The following is a 19,694-nucleotide window of genomic DNA, read 5'->3' as shown; positions in this document are numbered from 1 at the left end:
AGCCAGGGCAGTGTAAAACAGAAGGTCCTCCACACCAGGGCAGTGTAAACAGAAGGTCCTCCACACCAGGGCAGTGTAAACAGAGGGTCCTCCACACCAGGGCAGTGTAAACAGAGGGTCCTCCACACCAGGGCAGTGTAAACAGAAGGTCCTCCACACCAGGGCAGTGTAAACAGAAGGTCCTCCACACCAGGACAGTGTAAACAGAAGGTCCTCCACACCAGGACAGTGTAAACAGAGGTCCTCCACACCAGGACAGTGTAAAACAGGTCCTCCACACCAGGGCAGTGTAAACAGAGGGTCCTCCACACCAGGACAGTGTAAACAGAAGGTCCTCCACACCAGGGCAGTGTAAACAGAAGGTCCTCCACACCAGGGCAGTGTAAACAGAAGGTCCTCCACACCAGGACAGTGTAAAACAGGTCCTCCACACCAGGACAGTGTATAACAGGTCCTCCACACCAGGACAGTGTATAACAGGTCCTCCACACCAGGGCAGTGTAAACAGAAGGTCCTCCACACCAGGACAGTGTAAACAGAAGGTCCTCCACACCAGGGCAGTGTAAACAGAAGGTCCTCCACACCAGGGCAGTGTAAACAGAAGGTCCTCCACACCAGGGCAGTGTAAACAGAAGGTCCTCCACACCAGGGCAGTGTAAACAGAAGGTCCTCCACACCAGGACAGTGTAAAACAGGTCCTCCACACCAGGGCAGTGTTAACAGAAGGTCCTCCACACCAGGACAGTGTAAAACAGGTCCTCCACACCAGGGCAGTGTAAAACAGGTCCTCCACACCAGGACAGTGTATAACAGGTCCTCCACACCAGGACAGTGTAAACAGGTCCTCCACACCAGGACAGTGTAAAACAGGTCCTCCACACCAGGACAGTGTAAAACAGGTCCTCCACACCAGGACAGTGTAAAACAGGTCCTCCACACCAGGACAGTGTAAAACAGGTCCTCCACACCAGGACAGTGTAAACAGAAGGTCCTCCACACCAGGACAGTGTAAACAGAAGGTCCTCCACACCAGGGCAGTGTAAACAGAAGGTCCTCCACACCAGGACAGTGTAAACAGAAGGTTCTCCACACCAGGGCAGTGTAAACAGAAGGTCCCCCACACCAGGACAGTGTAAACAGAAGGTCCTCCACACCAGGGCAGTGTAAACAGAAGGTTCTCCACACCAGGGCAGTGTAAAAAGAAGGTCCCCCACACCAGGACAGTGTAAACAGAAGGTCCTCCACACCAGGGCAGTGTAAACAGAAGGTCCTCCACACCAGGGCAGTGTAAACAGAAGGTCCTCCACACCAGGGCAGTGTAAACAGAAGGTCCTCCACACCAGGGCAGTGTAAACAGAAGGTCCTCCACACCAGGGCAGTGTAAACAGAAGGTCCTCCACACCAGGGCAGTGTAAACAGAAGGTCCTCCACACCAGGGCAGTGTTAAGAGAAGGTCCTCCACACCAGGGCAGTGTAAACAGAAGCTCCTCCACACAGTGTAAAACAGGTCCTCCACACCAGGACAGTGTAATACAGGTCCTCCACACCAGGACAGTGTAATACAGGTCCTCCACACCAGGACAGTGTAAACAGGTCCTCCACACCAGGACAGTGTAATACAGGTCCTCCACACCAGGACAGTGTAATACAGGTCCTCCACACCAGGACAGTGTAAACAGGTCCTCCACACCAGGACAGTGTAAAACAGGTCCTCCACACCAGGACAGTGTAAAACAGGTCCTCCACACCAGGACAGTGTAAAACAGGTCCTCCACACGAGGACAGTGTATAACAGGTCCTCCACACCAGGACAGTGTAATACAGGTCCTCCACACCAGGACAGTGTATAACAGGTCCTCCACACCAGGACATTGTATAACAGGTCCTCCACACCAGGGCAGTGTATAACAGGTCCTCCACACCAGGACAGTGTAAACACAAGGTCCTCCACACCAGGACAGTGTAAAACAGGTCCTCCACACCAGGACAGTGTAATACAGGTCCTCCACACCAGGACAGTGTATAACAGGTCCTCCACACCAGGACAGTGTAATACAGGTCCTCCACACCAGGACAGTGTATAACAGGTCCTCCACACCAGGACAGTGTATAACAGGTCCTCCACACCAGGACAGTGTAAAACAGGTCCTCCACACCAGGACAGTGTATAACAGGTCCTCCACACCAGGACAGTGTAAAACAGGTCCTCCACACCAGGTCAGTGTAAACAGAAGGTTCTCCACACCAGGGCAGTGTAAAAAGAAGGTCCCCCACACCAGGACAGTGTAAACAGAAGGTCCTCCACACCAGGGCAGTGTAAACAGAAGGTCCTCCACACCAGGGCAGTGTAAACAGAAGGTCCTCCACACCAGGGCAGTGTTAACAGAAGGTCCTCCACACCAGGGCAGTGTAAACAGAAGCTCCTCCACACCAGGACAGTGTAAAACAGGTCCTCCACACCAGGACAGTGTAAACAGGGTCCTCCACACCAGGACAGTGTAAACACAGGTCCTCCACACCAGGACAGTGTAAAACAGGTCCTCCACACCAGGACAGTGTAATACAGGTCCTCCACACCAGGACAGTGTAAACAGGTCCTCCACACCAGGACAGTGTAATACAGGTCCTCCACACCAGGACAGTGTAAACAGGTCCTCCACACCAGGACAGTGTAATACAGGTCCTCCACACCAGGACAGTGTAAACAGGTCCTCCACACCAGGACAGTGTTAAACAGGTCCTCCACACCAGGACAGTGTTAAACAGGTCCTCCACACCAGGACAGTGTTAAACAGAAGGTCCTCCACACCAGGTCCTCCACACCAGGACAGTGAAAAACAGGTCCTCCACACCAGGACAGTGTATAACAGGTCCTCCACACCAGGTCAGTGTAAACAGAAGGTCCTCCACACCAGGACAGTGTAAACAGAAGGTCCTCCACACCAGGGCAGTGTAAACAGAAGGTCCTCCACACCAGGGCAGTGTAAACAGAAGGTCCTCCACACCAGGACAGTGTAAAACAGGTCCTCCACACCAGGACAGTGTAATACAGGTCCTCCACACCAGGACAGTGTAATACAGGTCCTCCACACCAGGACAGTGTTAAACAGAAGGTCCTCCACACCAGGTCCTCCACACCAGGACAGTGAAAAACAGGTCCTCCACACCAGGACAGTGTATAACAGGTCCTCCACACCAGGTCAGTGTAAACAGAAGGTCCTCCACACCAGGACAGTGTAAACAGAAGGTCCTCCACACCAGGGCAGTGTAAACAGAAGGTCCTCCACACCAGGGCAGTGTAAACAGAAGGTCCCCCACACCAGGACAGTGTAAACAGAAGGTCCTCCACACCAGGGCAGTGTAAACAGAAGGTTCTCCACACCAGGGCAGTGTAAAAGAAGGTCCCCAACACCAGGACAGTGTAAACAGAAGGTCCTCCACACCAGGGCAGTGTAAACAGAAGGTCCTCCACACCAGGGCAGTGTAAACAGAAGGTCCTCCACACCAGGGCAGTGTTAACAGAAGGTCCTCCACACCAGGGCAGTGTAAACAGAAGGTCCCCCACACCAGGACAGTGTAAACAGAAGGTCCTCCACACCAGGGCAGTGTAAACAGAAGGTCCTCCACACCAGGGCAGTGTAAACAGAAGGTCCTCCACACCAGGGCAGTGTAAACAGAAGGTCCTCCACACCAGGGCAGTGTAAACAGAAGGTCCTCCACACCAGGGCAGTGTAAACAGAAGGTCCTCCACACCAGGACAGTGTAAAACAGGTCCTCCACACCAGGACAGTGTAAAACAGGTCCTCCACACCAGGACAGTGTAAAACAGGTCCTCCACACCAGGACAGTGTAAAACAGGTCCTCCACACCAGGACAGTGTAAAACAGGTCCTCCACACCAGGACAGTGTAAAACAGGTCCTCCACACCAGGACAGTGTAAAACAGGTCCTCCACACCAGGACAGTGTATAACAGGTCCTCCACACCAGGACAGTGTAAAACAGGTCCTCCACACCAGGACAGTGTAAAACAGGTCCTCCACACCAGGACAGTGTAAAACAGGTCCTCCACACCAGGACAGTGTAAAACAGGTCCTCCACACCAGGACAGTGTATAACAGGTCCTCCACACCAGGACAGTGTAAAACAGGTCCTCCACACCAGGACAGTGTAAAACAGGTCCTCCACACCAGGACAGTGTAAAACAGGTCCTCCACACCAGGACAGTGTAAAACAGGTCCTCCACACCAGGACAGTGTAAAACAGGTCCTCCACACCAGGACAGTGTAAAACAGGTCCTCCACACCAGGACAGTGTAAAACAGGTCCTCCACACCAGGACAGTGTAAAACAGGTCCTCCACACCAGGACAGTGTAAAACAGGTCCTCCACACCAGGACAGTGTAAAACAGGTCCTCCACACCAGGACAGTGTAAAACAGGTCCTCCACACCAGGACAGTGTAAAACAGGTCCTCCACACCAGGACAGTGTAAAACAGGTCCTCCACACCAGGACAGTGTAAAACAGGTCCTCCACACCAGGACAGTGTAAAACAGGTCCTCCACACCAGGACAGTGTAAAACAGGTCCTCCACACCAGGACAGTGTAAAACAGGTCCTCCACACCAGGGCAGTGTTAACAGAAGGTCCTCCACACCAGGACAGTGTAAAACAGGTCCTCCACACCAGGGCAGTGTAAAACAGGTCCTCCACACCAGGACAGTGTATAACAGGTCCTCCACACCAGGACAGTGTAAAACAGGTCCTCCACACCAGGACAGTGTATAACAGGTCCTCCACACCAGGACAGTGTATAACAGGTCCTCCACACCAGGACAGTGTAAAACAGGTCCTCCACACCAGGGCAGTGTAAAACAGGTCCTCCACACCAGGACAGTGTATAACAGAAGGTCCTCCACACCAGGGCAGTGTAAACAGAAGGTCCTCCACACCAGGGCAGTGTAAACAGAAGGTCCTCCACACCAGGACAGTGTAAACAGAAGGTCCTCCACACCAGGACAGTGTAAACAGAAGGTCCCCCACACCAGGACAGTGTAAACAGAAGGTCCTCCACACCAGGGCAGTGTAAACAGAAGGTTCTCCACACCAGGGCAGTGTAAAAAGAAGGCCCCCCACACCAGGACAGTGTAAACAGAAGGTCCTCCACACCAGGGCAGTGTAAACAGAAGGTCCTCCACACCAGGGCAGTGTAAACAGAAGGTCCTCCACACCAGGGCAGTGTAAACAGAAGGTCCTCCACACCAGGGCAGTGTAAACAGAAGGTCCTCCACACCAGGGCAGTGTAAACAGAAGGTCCTCCACACCAGGGCAGTGTTAAGAGAAGGTCCTCCACACCAGGGCAGTGTAAACAGAAGCTCCTCCACACCAGGTCCTCCACACCAGGACAGTGAAAAACTGGTCCTCCACACCAGGACAGTGTAATACAGGTCCTCCACACCAGGACAGTGTAATACAGGTCCTCCACACCAGGACAGTGTAATACAGGTCCTCCACACCAGGACAGTGTAATACAGGTCCTCCACACCAGGACAGTGTATAACAGGTCCTCCACACCAGGACAGTGTATAACAGGTCCTCCACACCAGGACAGTGTATAACAGGTCCTCCACACCAGGACAGTGTAAAACAGGTCCTCCACACCAGGACAGTGTATAACAGGTCCTCCACACCAGGACAGTGTAATACAGGTCCTCCACACCAGGACAGTGTAAAACAGGTCCTCCACACCAGGACAGTGTATAACAGGTCCTCCACACCAGGACAGTGTATAACAGGTCCTCCACACCAGGACAGTGTAAACACAAGGTCCTCCACACCAGGACAGTGTATAACAGGTCCTCCACACCAGGACAGTGTAATACAGGTCCTCCACACCAGGACAGTGTATAACAGGTCCTCCACACCAGGACAGTGTAATACAGGTCCTCCACACCAGGACAGTGTATAACAGGTCCTCCACACCAGGACAGTGTATAACAGGTCCTCCACACCAGGACAGTGTAAAACAGGTCCTCCACACCAGGACAGTGTATAACAGGTCCTCCACACCAGGACAGTGTAAAACAGGTCCTCCACACCAGGTCAGTGTAAACAGAAGGTTCTCCACACCAGGACAGTGTAAAAGAAGGTCCCCACACCAGGACAGTGTAAACAGAAGGTCCTCCACACCAGGGCAGTGTAAACAGAAGGTCCTCCACACCAGGGCAGTGTAAACAGAAGGTCCTCCACACCAGGACAGTGTAAAAGAGGTCCTCCACACCAGGGCAGTGTAAACAGGAGCTCCTCCACACCAGGACAGTGTAAAACAGGTCCTCCACACCAGGACAGTGTAATACAGGTCCTCCACACCAGGACAGTGTATAACAGGTCCTCCACACCAGGACAGTGTAATACAGGTCCTCCACACCAGGACAGTGTTAAACAGAAGGTCCTCCACACCAGGGCAGTGTAAAACAGGTCCTCCACACCAGGACAGTGTTAAAAAGGTCATCCACACCAGGTCCTCCACACCAGGACAGTGAAAAACAGGTCCTCCACACCAGGACAGTGTAATACAGGTCCTCCACACCAGGACAGTGTAATACAGGTCCTCCACACCAGGACAGTGTAATACAGGTCCTCCACACCAGGACAGTGTAATACAGGTCCTCCACACCAGGACAGTGTAATACAGGTCCTCCACACCAGGACAGTGTAAAACAGGTCCTCCACACCAGGACAGTGTAATACAGGTCCTCCACACCAGGACAGTGTATAACAGGTCCTCCACACCAGGACAGTGTAAACAGGTCCTCCACACCAGGACAGTGTTAAACAGGTCCTCCACACCAGGACAGTGTAAACAGAAGGTCCTCCACACCAGGTCCTCCACACCAGGACAGTGAAAAACAGGTCCTCCACACCAGGACAGTGTATAACAGGTCCTCCACACCAGGTCAGTGTAAACAGAAGGTCCTCCACACCAGGACAGTGTAAACAGAAGGTCCTCCACACCAGGGCAGTGTAAACAGAAGGTCCTCCACACCAGGGCAGTGTAAACAGAAGGTCCTCCACACCAGGGCAGTGTAAACAGAAGGTCCTCCACACCAGGACAGTGTAAAACAGGTCCTCCACACCAGGACAGTGTAATACAGGTCCTCCACACCAGGACAGTGTAATACAGGTCCTCCACACCAGGACAGTGTAAACAGAAGGTCCTCCACACCAGGTCCTCCACACCAGGACAGTGAAAAACAGGTCCTCCACACCAGGACAGTGTATAACAGGTCCTCCACACCAGGACAGTGTATAACAGGTCCTCCACACCAGGTCAGTGTAAACAGAAGGTCCTCCACACCAGGGCAGTGTAAACAGAAGGTCCTCCACACCAGGGCAGTGTAAACAGAAGGTCCTCCACACCAGGGCAGTGTAAACAGAAGGTCCCCCACACCAGGACAGTGTAAACAGAAGGTCCTCCACACCAGGGCAGTGTAAACAGAAGTTCTCCACACCAGGGCAGTGTAAAACAGGTCCTCCACACCAGGACAGTGTAAACAGAAGGTCCTCCACACCAGGGCAGTGTAAACAGAAGGTCCCCCACACCAGGACAGTGTAAACAGAAGGTCCTCCACACCAGGGCAGTGTAAACAGAAGGTCCTCCACACCAGGGCAGTGTAAACAGAAGGCCCCCCACACCAGGACAGTGTAAACAGAAGGTCCTCCACACCAGGGCAGTGTAAACAGAAGGTCCTCCACACCAGGGCAGTGTAAACAGAAGGTCCTCCACACCAGGGCAGTGTAACAGAGGTCCTCCACACCAGGGCAGTGTAAACAGGTCCTCCACACCAGGGCAGTGTAAACAGGGTCCTCCACACCAGGACAGTGTAAAACAGGTCCTCCACACCAGGACAGTGTAAAACAGGTCCTCCACACCAGGACAGTGTAAAACAGGTCCTCCACACCAGGACAGTGTAAACAGGTCCTCCACACCAGGACAGTGTAAAACAGGTCCTCCACACCAGGACAGTGTAATACAGGTCCTCCACACCAGGACAGTGTAATACAGGTCCTCCACACCAGGACAGTGTAAAACAGGTCCTCCACACCAGGACAGTGTATAACAGGTCCTCCACACCAGGACAGTGTATAACAGGTCCTCCACACCAGGACAGTGTATAACAGGTCCTCCACACCAGGACAGTGTAATACAGGTCCTCCACACCAGGACAGTGTAAAACAGGTCCTCCACACCAGGACAGTGTAAAACAGGTCCTCCACACCAGGACAGTGTAAAACAGGTCCTCCACACCAGGACAGTGTAATACAGGTCCTCCACACCAGGACAGTGTAAAACAGGTCCTCCACACCAGGACAGTGTAAAACAGGTCCTCCACACCAGGACAGTGTAAAACAGGTCCTCCACACCAGGACAGTGTAAAACAGGTCCTCCACACCAGGACAGTGTAAAACAGGTCCTCCACACCAGGACAGTGTATAACAGGTCCTCCACACCAGGTCCTCCACACCAGGACAGTGTAAAACAGGTCCTCCACACCAGGACAGTGTATAACAGGTCCTCCACACCAGGACAGTGTATAACAGGTCCTCCACACCAGGACAGTGTAAAACAGGTCCTCCACACCAGGACAGTGTATAACAGGTCCTCCACACCAGGACAGTGTAAAACAGGTCCTCCACACCAGGACAGTGTAAAACAGGTCCTCCACACCAGGACAGTGTAAAACAGGTCCTCCACACCAGGACAGTGTAATACAGGTCCTCCACACCAGGACAGTGTAAAACAGGTCCTCCACACCAGGACAGTGTATAACAGGTCCTCCACACCAGGACAGTGTAATACAGGTCCTCCACACCAGGACAGTGTAAAACAGGTCCTCCACACCAGGACAGTGTAAAACAGGTCCTCCACACCAGGACAGTGTAAAACAGGTCCTCCACACCAGGACAGTGTAATACAGGTCCTCCACACCAGGACAGTGTAAAACAGGTCCTCCACACCAGGACAGTGTAAAACAGGTCCTCCACACCAGGACAGTGTAAAACAGGTCCTCCACACCAGGACAGTGTAATACAGGTCCTCCACACCAGGACAGTGTAATACAGGTCCTCCACACCAGGACAGTGTAAAACAGGTCCTCCACACCAGGACAGTGTAAAACAGGTCCTCCACACCAGGACAGTGTAATACAGGTCCTCCACACCAGGACAGTGTATAACAGGTCCTCCACACCAGGACAGTGTAATACAGGTCCTCCACACCAGGACAGTGTAATACAGGTCCTCCACACCAGGACAGTGTATAACAGGTCCTCCACACCAGGACAGTGTAATACAGGTCCTCCACACCAGGACAGTGTATAACAGGTCCTCCACACCAGGACAGTGTATAACAGGTCCTCCACACCAGGACAGTGTATAACAGGTCCTCCACACCAGGACAGAGTACAAATTCCAAACTGGCCAAGTAATGACAGAGGAGATCTCAGACATTCTGGAAGAGTTTGAGATACAGCTACAACCTTGCGCTGCTCTAACTGTTGATAACATGGATGATGTTGCCATCAAGAGGCTACACATCCTAAAAATAGGATGCTTTGCACACACACACACACGCGCACACACACACACACACACACACACACACACACACACACACACACACACACACACACACACACACACACACACACACACACACACACACAAATCACACAGAAAATCACAAATGACACCATTGACACCTGAATCAGAGCAGTGGTTGTGTGGTTCAAATCTGGCAGCGCAGCCCCAATCAGACCAAATGACTTCCATTGATAAATGGGCAGCCTGAATCAGAGCAGTGGTTGTGTGGTTCAGGAGATCCTCGATGTCCAGCCCCAATCAGAGCAGTGGTTGTGTGGTTCAGGAGATCCTCGATGTCCAAAACAGTCTTGAAGGAGAAGCAGCAGCTCCTTGGTAAGAAGCCAGTTCAATCTATTAAAGTATTATTTAGAAATTCCCACATCTAACAAATTAATTCAATATTCAAGTGTGCGGTAATTAAATGTATGTGGTTTTTTTTATTCAGTTTCAGGCGTTTGCGCAACACTCACTCGTCCTTGATGTCAGGACCAGATGGAACTCTTAACGATAGAGAGATTCATAGAGCAGTAGGCAGTGATCCAAGCAGCAGCCTGACCCACGACTGAGAAAAGCAACGACCAAGGACAACTTGGACTGTCTGAAGGACGAGGACTTTCATAAGGCAGAGGAGTTTGTCCAGCTCATGAGAATCCTCTATACATCCACACTGTGTGTGTCATGTGAAATGAATGCCACCTGTGGACAGATCAAACCCGTCCTCCACAAACTGGAAGAGCACTTCACTGTGAAGCATGAAGATACAACGTTAGTGACAACCATCAAAGAGAAGGTCTGGGAGAACCTCTCCGAGTGCTATCAGGATGAGCACATTCAAGCCTTCCTGCATGAGGCCACAGCAATGGACCCCAGATTTAAAGGGAGGCTGGTGAGTGACGCCACCTGGGACAGGCTGAGGAAGGACAGTGTTGAGGCCAATGTGACAGGAGCAACGCCAGGGCTGTCAGAGGAGCCGGAGCAGACAGACACAGAGCACCAGCAACAGGAGGAGTCTGAATGAGAAGGAGAGGAAATGGAGGAGACAGTCCCTCCATTGTACAAAACAAGGAGTGCATTGGAGGAGCTGTTCTCAGAAGACGACAAGGAGTTGAGGCTGACGATCCAACAGGACACCTCGTCCCTCACCCTCAGCGAGCGTGTTCACCTAGAGGTGAAGCTCTACAAAGGCCTCCCATCTCCATGGCTGGAGATCCTATGATGTGGTGGTGGTGGGAGAACAGAGCTACTCTGCCCCTCCTCACAAACATTGAAACAGCTACCTCTGTGCTCAAGCCTCCTCCACCCCTAGCGAGAGAGTATTTGACTGCAGGGAACACAATAAGCCAGGGGAGGTCCCATCTTCTGCCAGGGAAGGCAAATATGTTGATCTTTCCCCAGAAGAACTGCTAAGAACTATTAGTCCTTTTGCAGCCTACCTGCAGGCCCCACCTGTGTTGCTCTATACCACTGTCTTATCGTCTGCAGCCTACCTGCAGGCCCCACCAGTGTTGCCCTATACCACTGTCTTATCTTCTGCAGCCTACCTGCAGGCCCCACCTGTGTTGCCCTATACCACTGTCTTATCTTCTGCACCTACCTGCAGGCCCCACCTGTGTTGCCCTATACCACTGTCTTATCTTCTGCACCTACCTGCAGGCCCCACCAGTGTTGCCCTATACCACTGTCTTATCTTCTGCACCTACCTGCAGGCCCCACCTGTGTTGCCCTATACCACTGTCTTATCTTCTGCAGCCTACCTGCAGGCCCCACCTGTGTTGCCCTATACCACTGTCTTATCTTCTGCAGCCTACCTGCAGGCCCCACCTGTGTTGCCCTATACCACTGTCTTATCTTCTGCAGCCTACCTGCAGGCCCCACCAGTGTTGCTCTATACCACTGTCTTATCTTCTGCACCTACCTGCAGGCCCCACCTGTGTTGCCCTATACCACTGTCTTATCTTCTGCACCTACCTGCAGGCCCCACCTGTGTTGCTCTATACCACTGTCTTATCTTCTGCAGCCTACCTGCAGGCCCCACAAGTGTTGCTCTATACCACTGTCTTATCTTCTGCAGCCTACCTGCAGGCCCCACCTGTGTTGCCCTATACCACTGTCTTATCTTCTGCAGCCTACCTGCAGGCCCCACCTGTGTTGCTCTATACCACTGTCTTATCTTCTGCAGCCTACCTGCAGGCCCCACCTGTGTTGCCCTATACCACTGTCTTATCTTCTGCAGCCTACCTGCAGGCCCCACCTGTGTTGCCCTATACCACTGTCTTATCTTCTGCACCTACCTGCAGGCCCCACCTGTGTTGCCCTATACCACTGTCTTATCTTCTGCAGCCTACCTGCAGGCCCCACCTGTGTTGCTCTATACCACTGTCTTATCTTCTGCAGCCTACCTGCAGGCCCCACCTGTGTTGCTCTATACCACTGTCTTATCTTCTGCAGCCTACCTGCAGGCCCCACCTGTGTTGCCCTATACCACTGTCTTATCTTCTGCACCTACCTGCAGGCCCCACCTGTGTTGCCCTATACCACTGTCTTATCTTCTGCAGCCTACCTGCAGGCCCCACCTGTGTTGTTCTATACCACTGTCTTATCTTCTGCACCTACCTGCAGGCCCCACCTGTGTTGCCCTATACCACTGTCTTATCTTCTGCAGGAAAATTTCATTTGTTTGACATTTCCATCACCACAACATTAGTCTCTAATAGTGATTTGTTCAAAACATTGCTTTTTCTTTTGCTGTAAATATTATTTATTTTTTTATTTTTTTTATTTGACATTTCAGAAAATAAAACAATGCTATGGTATTGGTAGAGATATATCTTTTCTTAATTTGTTTTTATTTTTTCCCGTAAAAATAATAAGAATAGCATTAAAGTACCGGATCGATAAGCAGTATCGGTAAGAGTAGTAATACCATTAAAATCTTAACGATACCCATCCCTACTGCTTAGTCCCTCTACCAGCTCACTCTACCAGCCCATGTCCCTGCTTAGTCCCTCTACCAGCTCACTCTACCAGCCCATGTCCCTGCTTAGTCCCTCCACCAGCCCATGTCCCTGCTTAGGCCCATTACCAACCTCCCTCTACCAGCCCATGTCCCTGCTTAGTCCCTCTACCAGCCCATGTCCCTGCTTAGTCCAACCTCCCCCTACCAGCCCATGTCCCTGCTGTCCCTTACCAGCCTCCCTCTACCAGCCCATGTCCCTCTACCAGCCCATGTCCCTGCAGTCCCTCTACCAGCCCATGTCCCTGCTTAGTCCCTCTACCAGCCCATGTCCCTGCTTAGGCCCATTACCAACCTCCCCCCTACCAGCCCATGTCCCTGCTTAGTCCCTCTACCAGCCTCCCTCTACCAGCCCATGTCCCCGATTAGTCCCTCCCTACCAGCCTCACTATCAGCGCATGTCCCCGATTAGTCCCTCTCTACCAGCCTCACTCTACCAATACCAGCCCATGTCCCTGACTGCCTAGTGCCTCTCCCTATGATCCTTTACACCAGCCTGACGTCATACAATACACCAGCCTGACGACATACAATACACCAGCCTGACGACATACAATACACCAGCCTGACGACATACAATACACCAGCCTGACGACATACAATACACCAGCCTGACGACATACAATACACCAGCCTGACGACATACAATACACCAGCCTGACGTCACATACAATACACCAGCCTGACAACATACAATACACCAGCCTGACAACATACAATACACCAGCCTGACGACATTTGTCAAATTAACCTGTTTCGGATAGGGGGCAGCATTTTTACGTTTGGATGAAAAGCGTGCCCAGAGTAAACTGCCTGCTACTCAGGCCCAGTTGCTAATATATGCATATTATTAGTAGATTTGGATAGAAAACTCTACTCTGAAGTTTCTAAAACTGTTTAACGATGTCTGTGAGTATAACAGAATTCATATGGCAGGCAAAAACCTGAGAAAAATCCAACCAGGAAGTGGGAAATCTGAGGTTTGCAGTTTTTTCAACTATTGCACTTCCTAAGGCTTCCACTAGATGCCAACAGTCTTTAGAACCTTGTTTAATGATTCTACTGTGAAGGAGGGGCTAATGAGAGCTGTTTGAGCCAGGTGTCTGGCAGAATGCCATTAGCTGATCACGCGTTCGCACGTGAGAGGTAGCTGCATTCCATCGCATTTCTAAAGACAAAGGAATTCTCCGGTTGGAATATCATTGAAGATTTATGTTAAAAACATCCTAAAGATTGATTCTATACATCGTTTGACATGTTTCTATGAACTTTAATATAACCTTTTTAACTTTTGCCTAGACTTCTTCGCGCCTCGTGAGTTTGGATTTGTGAACTGAACGCACAAACAAAAGGAGGTATTTGGACATAAATTATGGACTTCATCGAACAAATCAAACATTTATTGTGGAACTGGGATTCCTGGGAGTGCATTCTGATGAAGACCATCAACGGTAAATGAATATTTATAACGCTATTTCTGACTTTTACTGACTCCACAACATGGCGGATATCTGTGTGGCTTGTTTTTGTTGTCTGAGCCCTGTACTCAGATTATTGCATGGTTTGCTTTTTCCGTAAAGTATTTTTCAAATCTGACACAGCGGTTGCATTAAGGAGAGGTATATCTTTAATTCCATGTATAACCCTTGTATTTTCATCAACATTTATGATGAGTATTTCCATAAATTCACAGGATGTTTTCGAGGCACAACATTACTGAACAATAACTTGCTGAGATTTTTGGATATAAATATGAACTTTATCGAACAAAACATACATGTATTGTGTAACATGAAGTACTATGAGTGCCATCTGATGAAGATCAAAGTTAGTGATGAATTTTATCTCTATTTCTGCTTTTTGTGACTCCTCTCTTTGACTGGAAAATTGAAGTATGTGTTTTTGTGACTAGGCTCTGACCTAACAATCATCAGAATCACCATCAGAAATCAGACACGATGGGTAGATTAACAAGAAGTTAAGCTTAAATTTGGTGTTTTGCACTTGTGAATGTATGAAAGTTAAATATAAAAATAAAAAAACAGCCCTAACAAGTTGAGAGGGAGGGCAAGTGAGCAAGAGTAGGAGAGGAGAGCGAGGAAAAGCGAGGAGAGCGAGGAGAACGAGCGAGAGCAAGGAGAGCGAGGAGAATGAGGAGAACGAGCGAGAGCAAGGAGAGAGCGAGAGCAAGGAGAGAGAGCGAGAAGAGACGAGCGAGAGAGCAAGGAGAGAGAGCGAGAGAGGTGAGCGAGGCGAGAGAGAGGAGAGCGCGAGAGAGGAGAGCGAGGAAAGGGAGAGCGAGGAGAGGGAGTGAGGAGAGTGAGGAGAGAGAGGAGAGCGAGAGAGAGCGAGAGGAGAGCGAGAGAGAGCGAGAGGAGAGCGAGAGAGGAGAGCGAGAGAGAGAGAGGAGAGGAGAGCGAGAGAGGGCAAGTGAGCAACAGTAGGAGAGGGGAAAGAAGAGATGGATGAAACGTGGAACAACATTACATCAGAGGAGGTCTTTAGGGTTGGGTAGGTTCCTAAAGATTTATAATCTGTCCTTTTTGGATTAAAGTGTGATGATTTTAAAGTAGGCTAATAATAATAATGATTTTGTAATTTCTCTTTCATTTCCTGGTCACCTGTTTGGCAGTTGGTAGTCCGGTCTGAGTCATAGCAACAGGGTTCGTCAGCAACAGGAACTGTAAACAATTTCATTAGCCGTTCTGTTATGCCAGCCTCCAGTAACAGAACAACAACACACAGGCTGACTCCCAAATGTTACCCTATTCCCTATATAGTCCCCTATGGGCCCTGGTCAAACGTAGTTCACTATGTAGGGAATAGGGGGCCATTTGAGACGCAATGGTACTTTGTTGTTTAATATCACCCAGCTTGTGCTGCTGTCTGTAATGACAGGATGTCCCAACGGTCCCAATATGACGAGTATACAGATGATCAACAGGACAGAGACAGGGAGGGGGAGAGGAAGGGAGGGAGGGAAAGAGAAAGGGAGACAGTGATAGAGAGAGCGATGGAGGGAAAGAGATGGAGAGGGAGGGAGCGAGACGGATAGAGAGAGCGATGGAGGGAAAGAGATGGAGAGGGAGGGAGCGAGACGGATAGAGAGAGCGATGGAGGGAAAGAGATGGAGAGGGAGGGAGCGAGAGGGATAGAGAGAGCGATGGAGGGAAAGATGGAGAGCGAGAGCGAGAGCAATGGAGGGAAAGAGAGGGAAAGAGCGGGTGGGAGGAACGGAAAGAGAGAGAGGGAGAGCGATGGAATGAAAGAGATGGAAAGGGAGGGAGAGAGCGAGAGATCGAGAGAGAGAGAGCGATGAGGGAAAGAGATAGAAAGGGAGGGAAAGAGAGAGGGAGGGAAAGAGCGAGAGAGAGGGAAGGAAAGAGAGAGCGATGGATGGAAAGAGATGGAAAGGGAGGGAAAGAGAGAGAGGGAGGGAGCGAGCGAGTGACAGAGAGAGCGATGCAGTGAAAGAGATGGAAAGGGAGGGAAAGAGATTTTGATTCGTTTTAATTTACCTTCTATAACAGTATTGTCATGTTTGGTTTGTTAAATGTGATACTCAACTCCGGCACATGTAATGTCCGTTTTTATAGTTTACTCCATTTGCTACTTTTCTCCCTCCTCTCCTGCTGCATACCGCTTCATACAACAAGTCCTGCCCCCTCCTATACCAAGCCCTGCCCCCTCCCACACCAGCCACGCCCCCTCCCACACCAAGCCCCGCCCCGTCACTCAAGGAGAGAGCAGTTCCTCAACCACGGAGTCATGAGTCTCTTTCCGTTCAAACTGCAGTCTGCATGGTCAGATAGATGCAACAAGATGTTGGTGAAAACAATGCTGCTTTCCACAAGCATTCTATAATTAGGGAAAGGGAGATACCTAGTCAGTTGTACAACTGAATGCACTCAAATGAAATGTGTCTCCCAGCATTTATCCCAACCCCCAATTACACGATTCGTTTATGTATCTCACGGTCTGTAAACTACTGTCAGCTAGTTTTAATTTCTTAGCAAGCTGTGGCTAAAATAAATCATGTTCGACACTAATGCTAATCGCTAGTTAGCTGGCTAACTTTAGCGAGCTTACAAAATGTACTAAGAGTCAGAGCAAACGCAGCTAACAAATTCAGACGGGTACCAGCGCTGGTGTAGGCCGAGATTTGATTTATTTAACTTTTTAAGCCTGTTTGTGCAATGGGATCTTCTAAATCGCAGAGGAATAGGCAAAGTATGACTACCTTAGCTAGCTACATAAGGTAAGAACACATGTAACGCAATATCTAATTAGGGTCCCATGGAAACACTGACCAACACATTTGTTCCTACCCTGTCAATAATTCCTCCCTGCCTTATTACATTTGCTGTCATGTCAAACAACAATGCATTCAAGGTGCTACCCATTATATTCCCAATACATCATTTCCATGATTCCAACAGTTTACCAATTAACTAGGCTTTGTTTTTTGGACCATATCTTGCAGCCCTGCGTGATACAGTGTGGAAATTACAACAAAAGTGCAGGAAATGCAGAAATTGATGAAAAAGAAAATAAATGGTTTTACGTTTGGTTGAACAGTATAAAAAAAATCAGAACGAAGAACGACCCAATGAAATCTCTGAGAGTCTTTGGGTGCTTTTTGGCAAAATCCAAGAGGGCTGTCATGTACCTTTTACTGGGGAGTGGCTTCTGCCTGACCACTCTACCATAACGGCCTGATTGGTGGAGTGCTGCAGAGATGGTTGTTCTTCTGGAAGGTTCTCTCCACAGTTGAACTCTAGAGCTCTGTCACAGTGACCATTGGGTTCTTGGTCACCTCCCTGACTGCCCTTCCTGACCAAGACCCTTCTCCCCTGATTGCTGTTTGGACAGGCAGCCAGCTCTAAGTAGAGTCTTGGTGGTTCCAAACTTCTTCCATTTAAGAATGATGGAGGCCACTGTGTTCTTCGGTACCTTCAATACTGCAGACATTTTTTGGTACCCTTCCCCAGATCTGTACCTCGACACAATCCTGTCTCTGAGCTCTGTGGACAATTCCTTCGACATGGCTTGGTTTTTGCTCTGACATGCACCGTCAACTGTGGGACCTTATATAGACAGGTTTGTGCCTTTCCAAATCATGTTCAATCAATTGAATTTACCACAGGTGGACTCCAATCAAGTTGTAGAAACATCTCAAGGATGATCAATGGAAACAGGATGCATCTGAGCACAATTTCAAGTCTCATAAGAAAGTATGTCAACAAGGTGTTTTTTTATTTTTAATACATTTGCTAAAATGTCTAAAAACCTATTTTCACTTAGTCATTCTGGGGTATTGTATGTAGATTGATGAGGAATTTATTTGATTTAATCAATTTCAGAATAAGGCTGTAACGTATCAAAATGTGGAAAAGGTCAAGGGGTCAGAAAACTTTCTGAATGCACTGTATATCTCCATATTTGTTAAGGTCATTTCTGTTAAAACTTCTTAAGGGATAGGGGGCAGCATTTTCACTTTTGGATAAGTAGCGTGCCCAATTTCAACTTCCTGCTACTCATGCCAAGAATATAAGATATGCATATTATTAGTAGATTTGGATACAAAACACTGAAGTTTCTAAAACTGTTTGAATCATGTCTGTGAGTATAACAGAACTTATATAGCAGGCAAAACCCAGAGGACTAACCATTCAGATTTTTGTTTTTGAGGTCTGTCTGTTCACTGAGTTCTCATTGGCAAACAATATTTCTTAGGCACTTGTTTTCAGTTCCTACCGCTTCCACTGGATGCCACCAGTCTTTGGAATTTGGTTGAGGTTATTCCTTTGTGCAATGAAGAAGTACGGCCATCTAGGAACTGGGTAACACTGTTGAGAGTTGCGCAAGACTTGAAAAGTAGTGTTGGTTTGTTGTCTTCCTGTATTGAACACAGATAGACCCGTCTTCAATTTGATCGATTATTAACGTTTAAAAATACATAGTTGTATTACAAAAGTAGTTTGAAATGTTTTGGCAAAGTTAACAGGCAACTTTTGAGATATTTTTTAGTGACGTTGCACAAATTGGAAGCTGTTTTTTTCTGTATCAAACACACCAAATAAATTGACATTTTTGATATATATGGACAGAATTAATCGAACAAAAGGACCAATTGTGATGTTTATGGGACATATTGGAGTGCCAACAAAAGAAGCTCGTCAAAGGTAATGCATGTTTTATATTTTATTTCTGCACTTTGTGTAGTGCCTACAGGGTTGAAATATGCTGCTCTCTTTGTTTACTGTTGTGCTATCATCAGATAATAGCTTCTTATGCTTTTGCCAAAAAGCCTTTTAAAAATCTGACATGTTGGCTGGGTTCACAACGAGTGTAGCTTTAATTCAGTATCTTACATGTGTGATTTAATGAAAGTTTGATTTTATAATTTTATTTGAATTTGCCGCGCTGCATTTCCCCCGGCTTTTTATCCTAGAGAGGTTAATGCATTCGATATATTATTTCAGTCTTACCTTTCTAATTGTCGGAGTGGACACATGGTTGTGCGCTCGGCAAACATATGCAACACTTGTGAGATTCAGGTTTTGGTTTATTTCATTCTGAGTTATGTCAATTTAGTCAGTCTTTTGTTTGGAGCGCTCCCGTCAATGTTGACGCACACCTGCCGACACATAGAAGTGAGCCTTTTCGCTACCTGGCCTGCACACAAAAAAATGTGCTCATTTGTGGATCTGATAGTATTTTTGATTGGCTTAACGCACCACCACTAACGACCCGTGGCTTAACGCACCACCACTAACGACCCCTGGCTTAACGCACCACCACTAACGACCCCTGGCTTAACGCACCACCACTAACGACCCGTGGCTTAACGCACCACCACTAACGACCCGTGGCTTAACGCACCACGACTAACGACCCGTGGCTTAACGCACCACGACTAACGACCCGTGGCTTAACGCACCACCACTAACGACCCGTGGCTTAACGCACCACCACTAACGACCCGTGGCTTAACGCACCACCACTAACGACCCGTGGTTTAACGCACCACCACTAACGA

The 19,694-nt window shown here is 49.1% G+C and overlaps 2 long non-coding RNA genes across 8 annotated transcripts; one reads left to right on the top strand and one right to left on the bottom strand.

Annotated features, from left to right (window-relative positions):
• Nucleotides 1–320: 320 nt before the first annotated feature.
• Nucleotides 321–6,103, top strand: LOC127910932 (uncharacterized). Of its 6 annotated transcripts, none has more exons than XR_008076854.1 (5): nucleotides 418–666; nucleotides 1,113–1,205; nucleotides 3,402–3,556; nucleotides 5,001–5,531; nucleotides 5,853–6,103. It is a non-coding gene; the product is annotated as an uncharacterized LOC127910932 (long non-coding RNA). The 6 variants fall into 6 exon arrangements; XR_008076857.1 differs by having other exon boundaries at nucleotides 5,001–5,560; XR_008076858.1 differs by lacking the exons at nucleotides 418–666; nucleotides 5,001–5,531; nucleotides 5,853–6,103 and adding an exon at nucleotides 321–393 and having other exon boundaries at nucleotides 3,402–3,823.
• A 5,153-nt stretch (nucleotides 6,104–11,256) lies between these two features.
• LOC127910930 (uncharacterized) lies at nucleotides 11,257–12,747 on the bottom strand. 2 transcript variants are annotated; one of them, XR_008076848.1, is made up of 3 exons: nucleotides 11,608–12,747; nucleotides 11,448–11,501; nucleotides 11,257–11,286 (listed from the first exon to the last, which is right to left on the bottom strand). It is a non-coding gene; the product is annotated as an uncharacterized LOC127910930 (long non-coding RNA). The 2 variants fall into 2 exon arrangements; XR_008076849.1 differs by having other exon boundaries at nucleotides 11,662–12,747.
• Nucleotides 12,748–19,694: the final 6,947 nt, after the last annotated feature.

This window comes from Oncorhynchus keta, chromosome 23 (assembly GCF_023373465.1).
Source record: "Oncorhynchus keta strain PuntledgeMale-10-30-2019 chromosome 23, Oket_V2, whole genome shotgun sequence".
Taxonomy (NCBI): domain Eukaryota; kingdom Metazoa; phylum Chordata; class Actinopteri; order Salmoniformes; family Salmonidae; genus Oncorhynchus; species Oncorhynchus keta.
The sequence above is the reverse complement of the archived record's forward strand: the minus strand, read 5'-3'. Positions and strand labels throughout refer to the sequence as shown.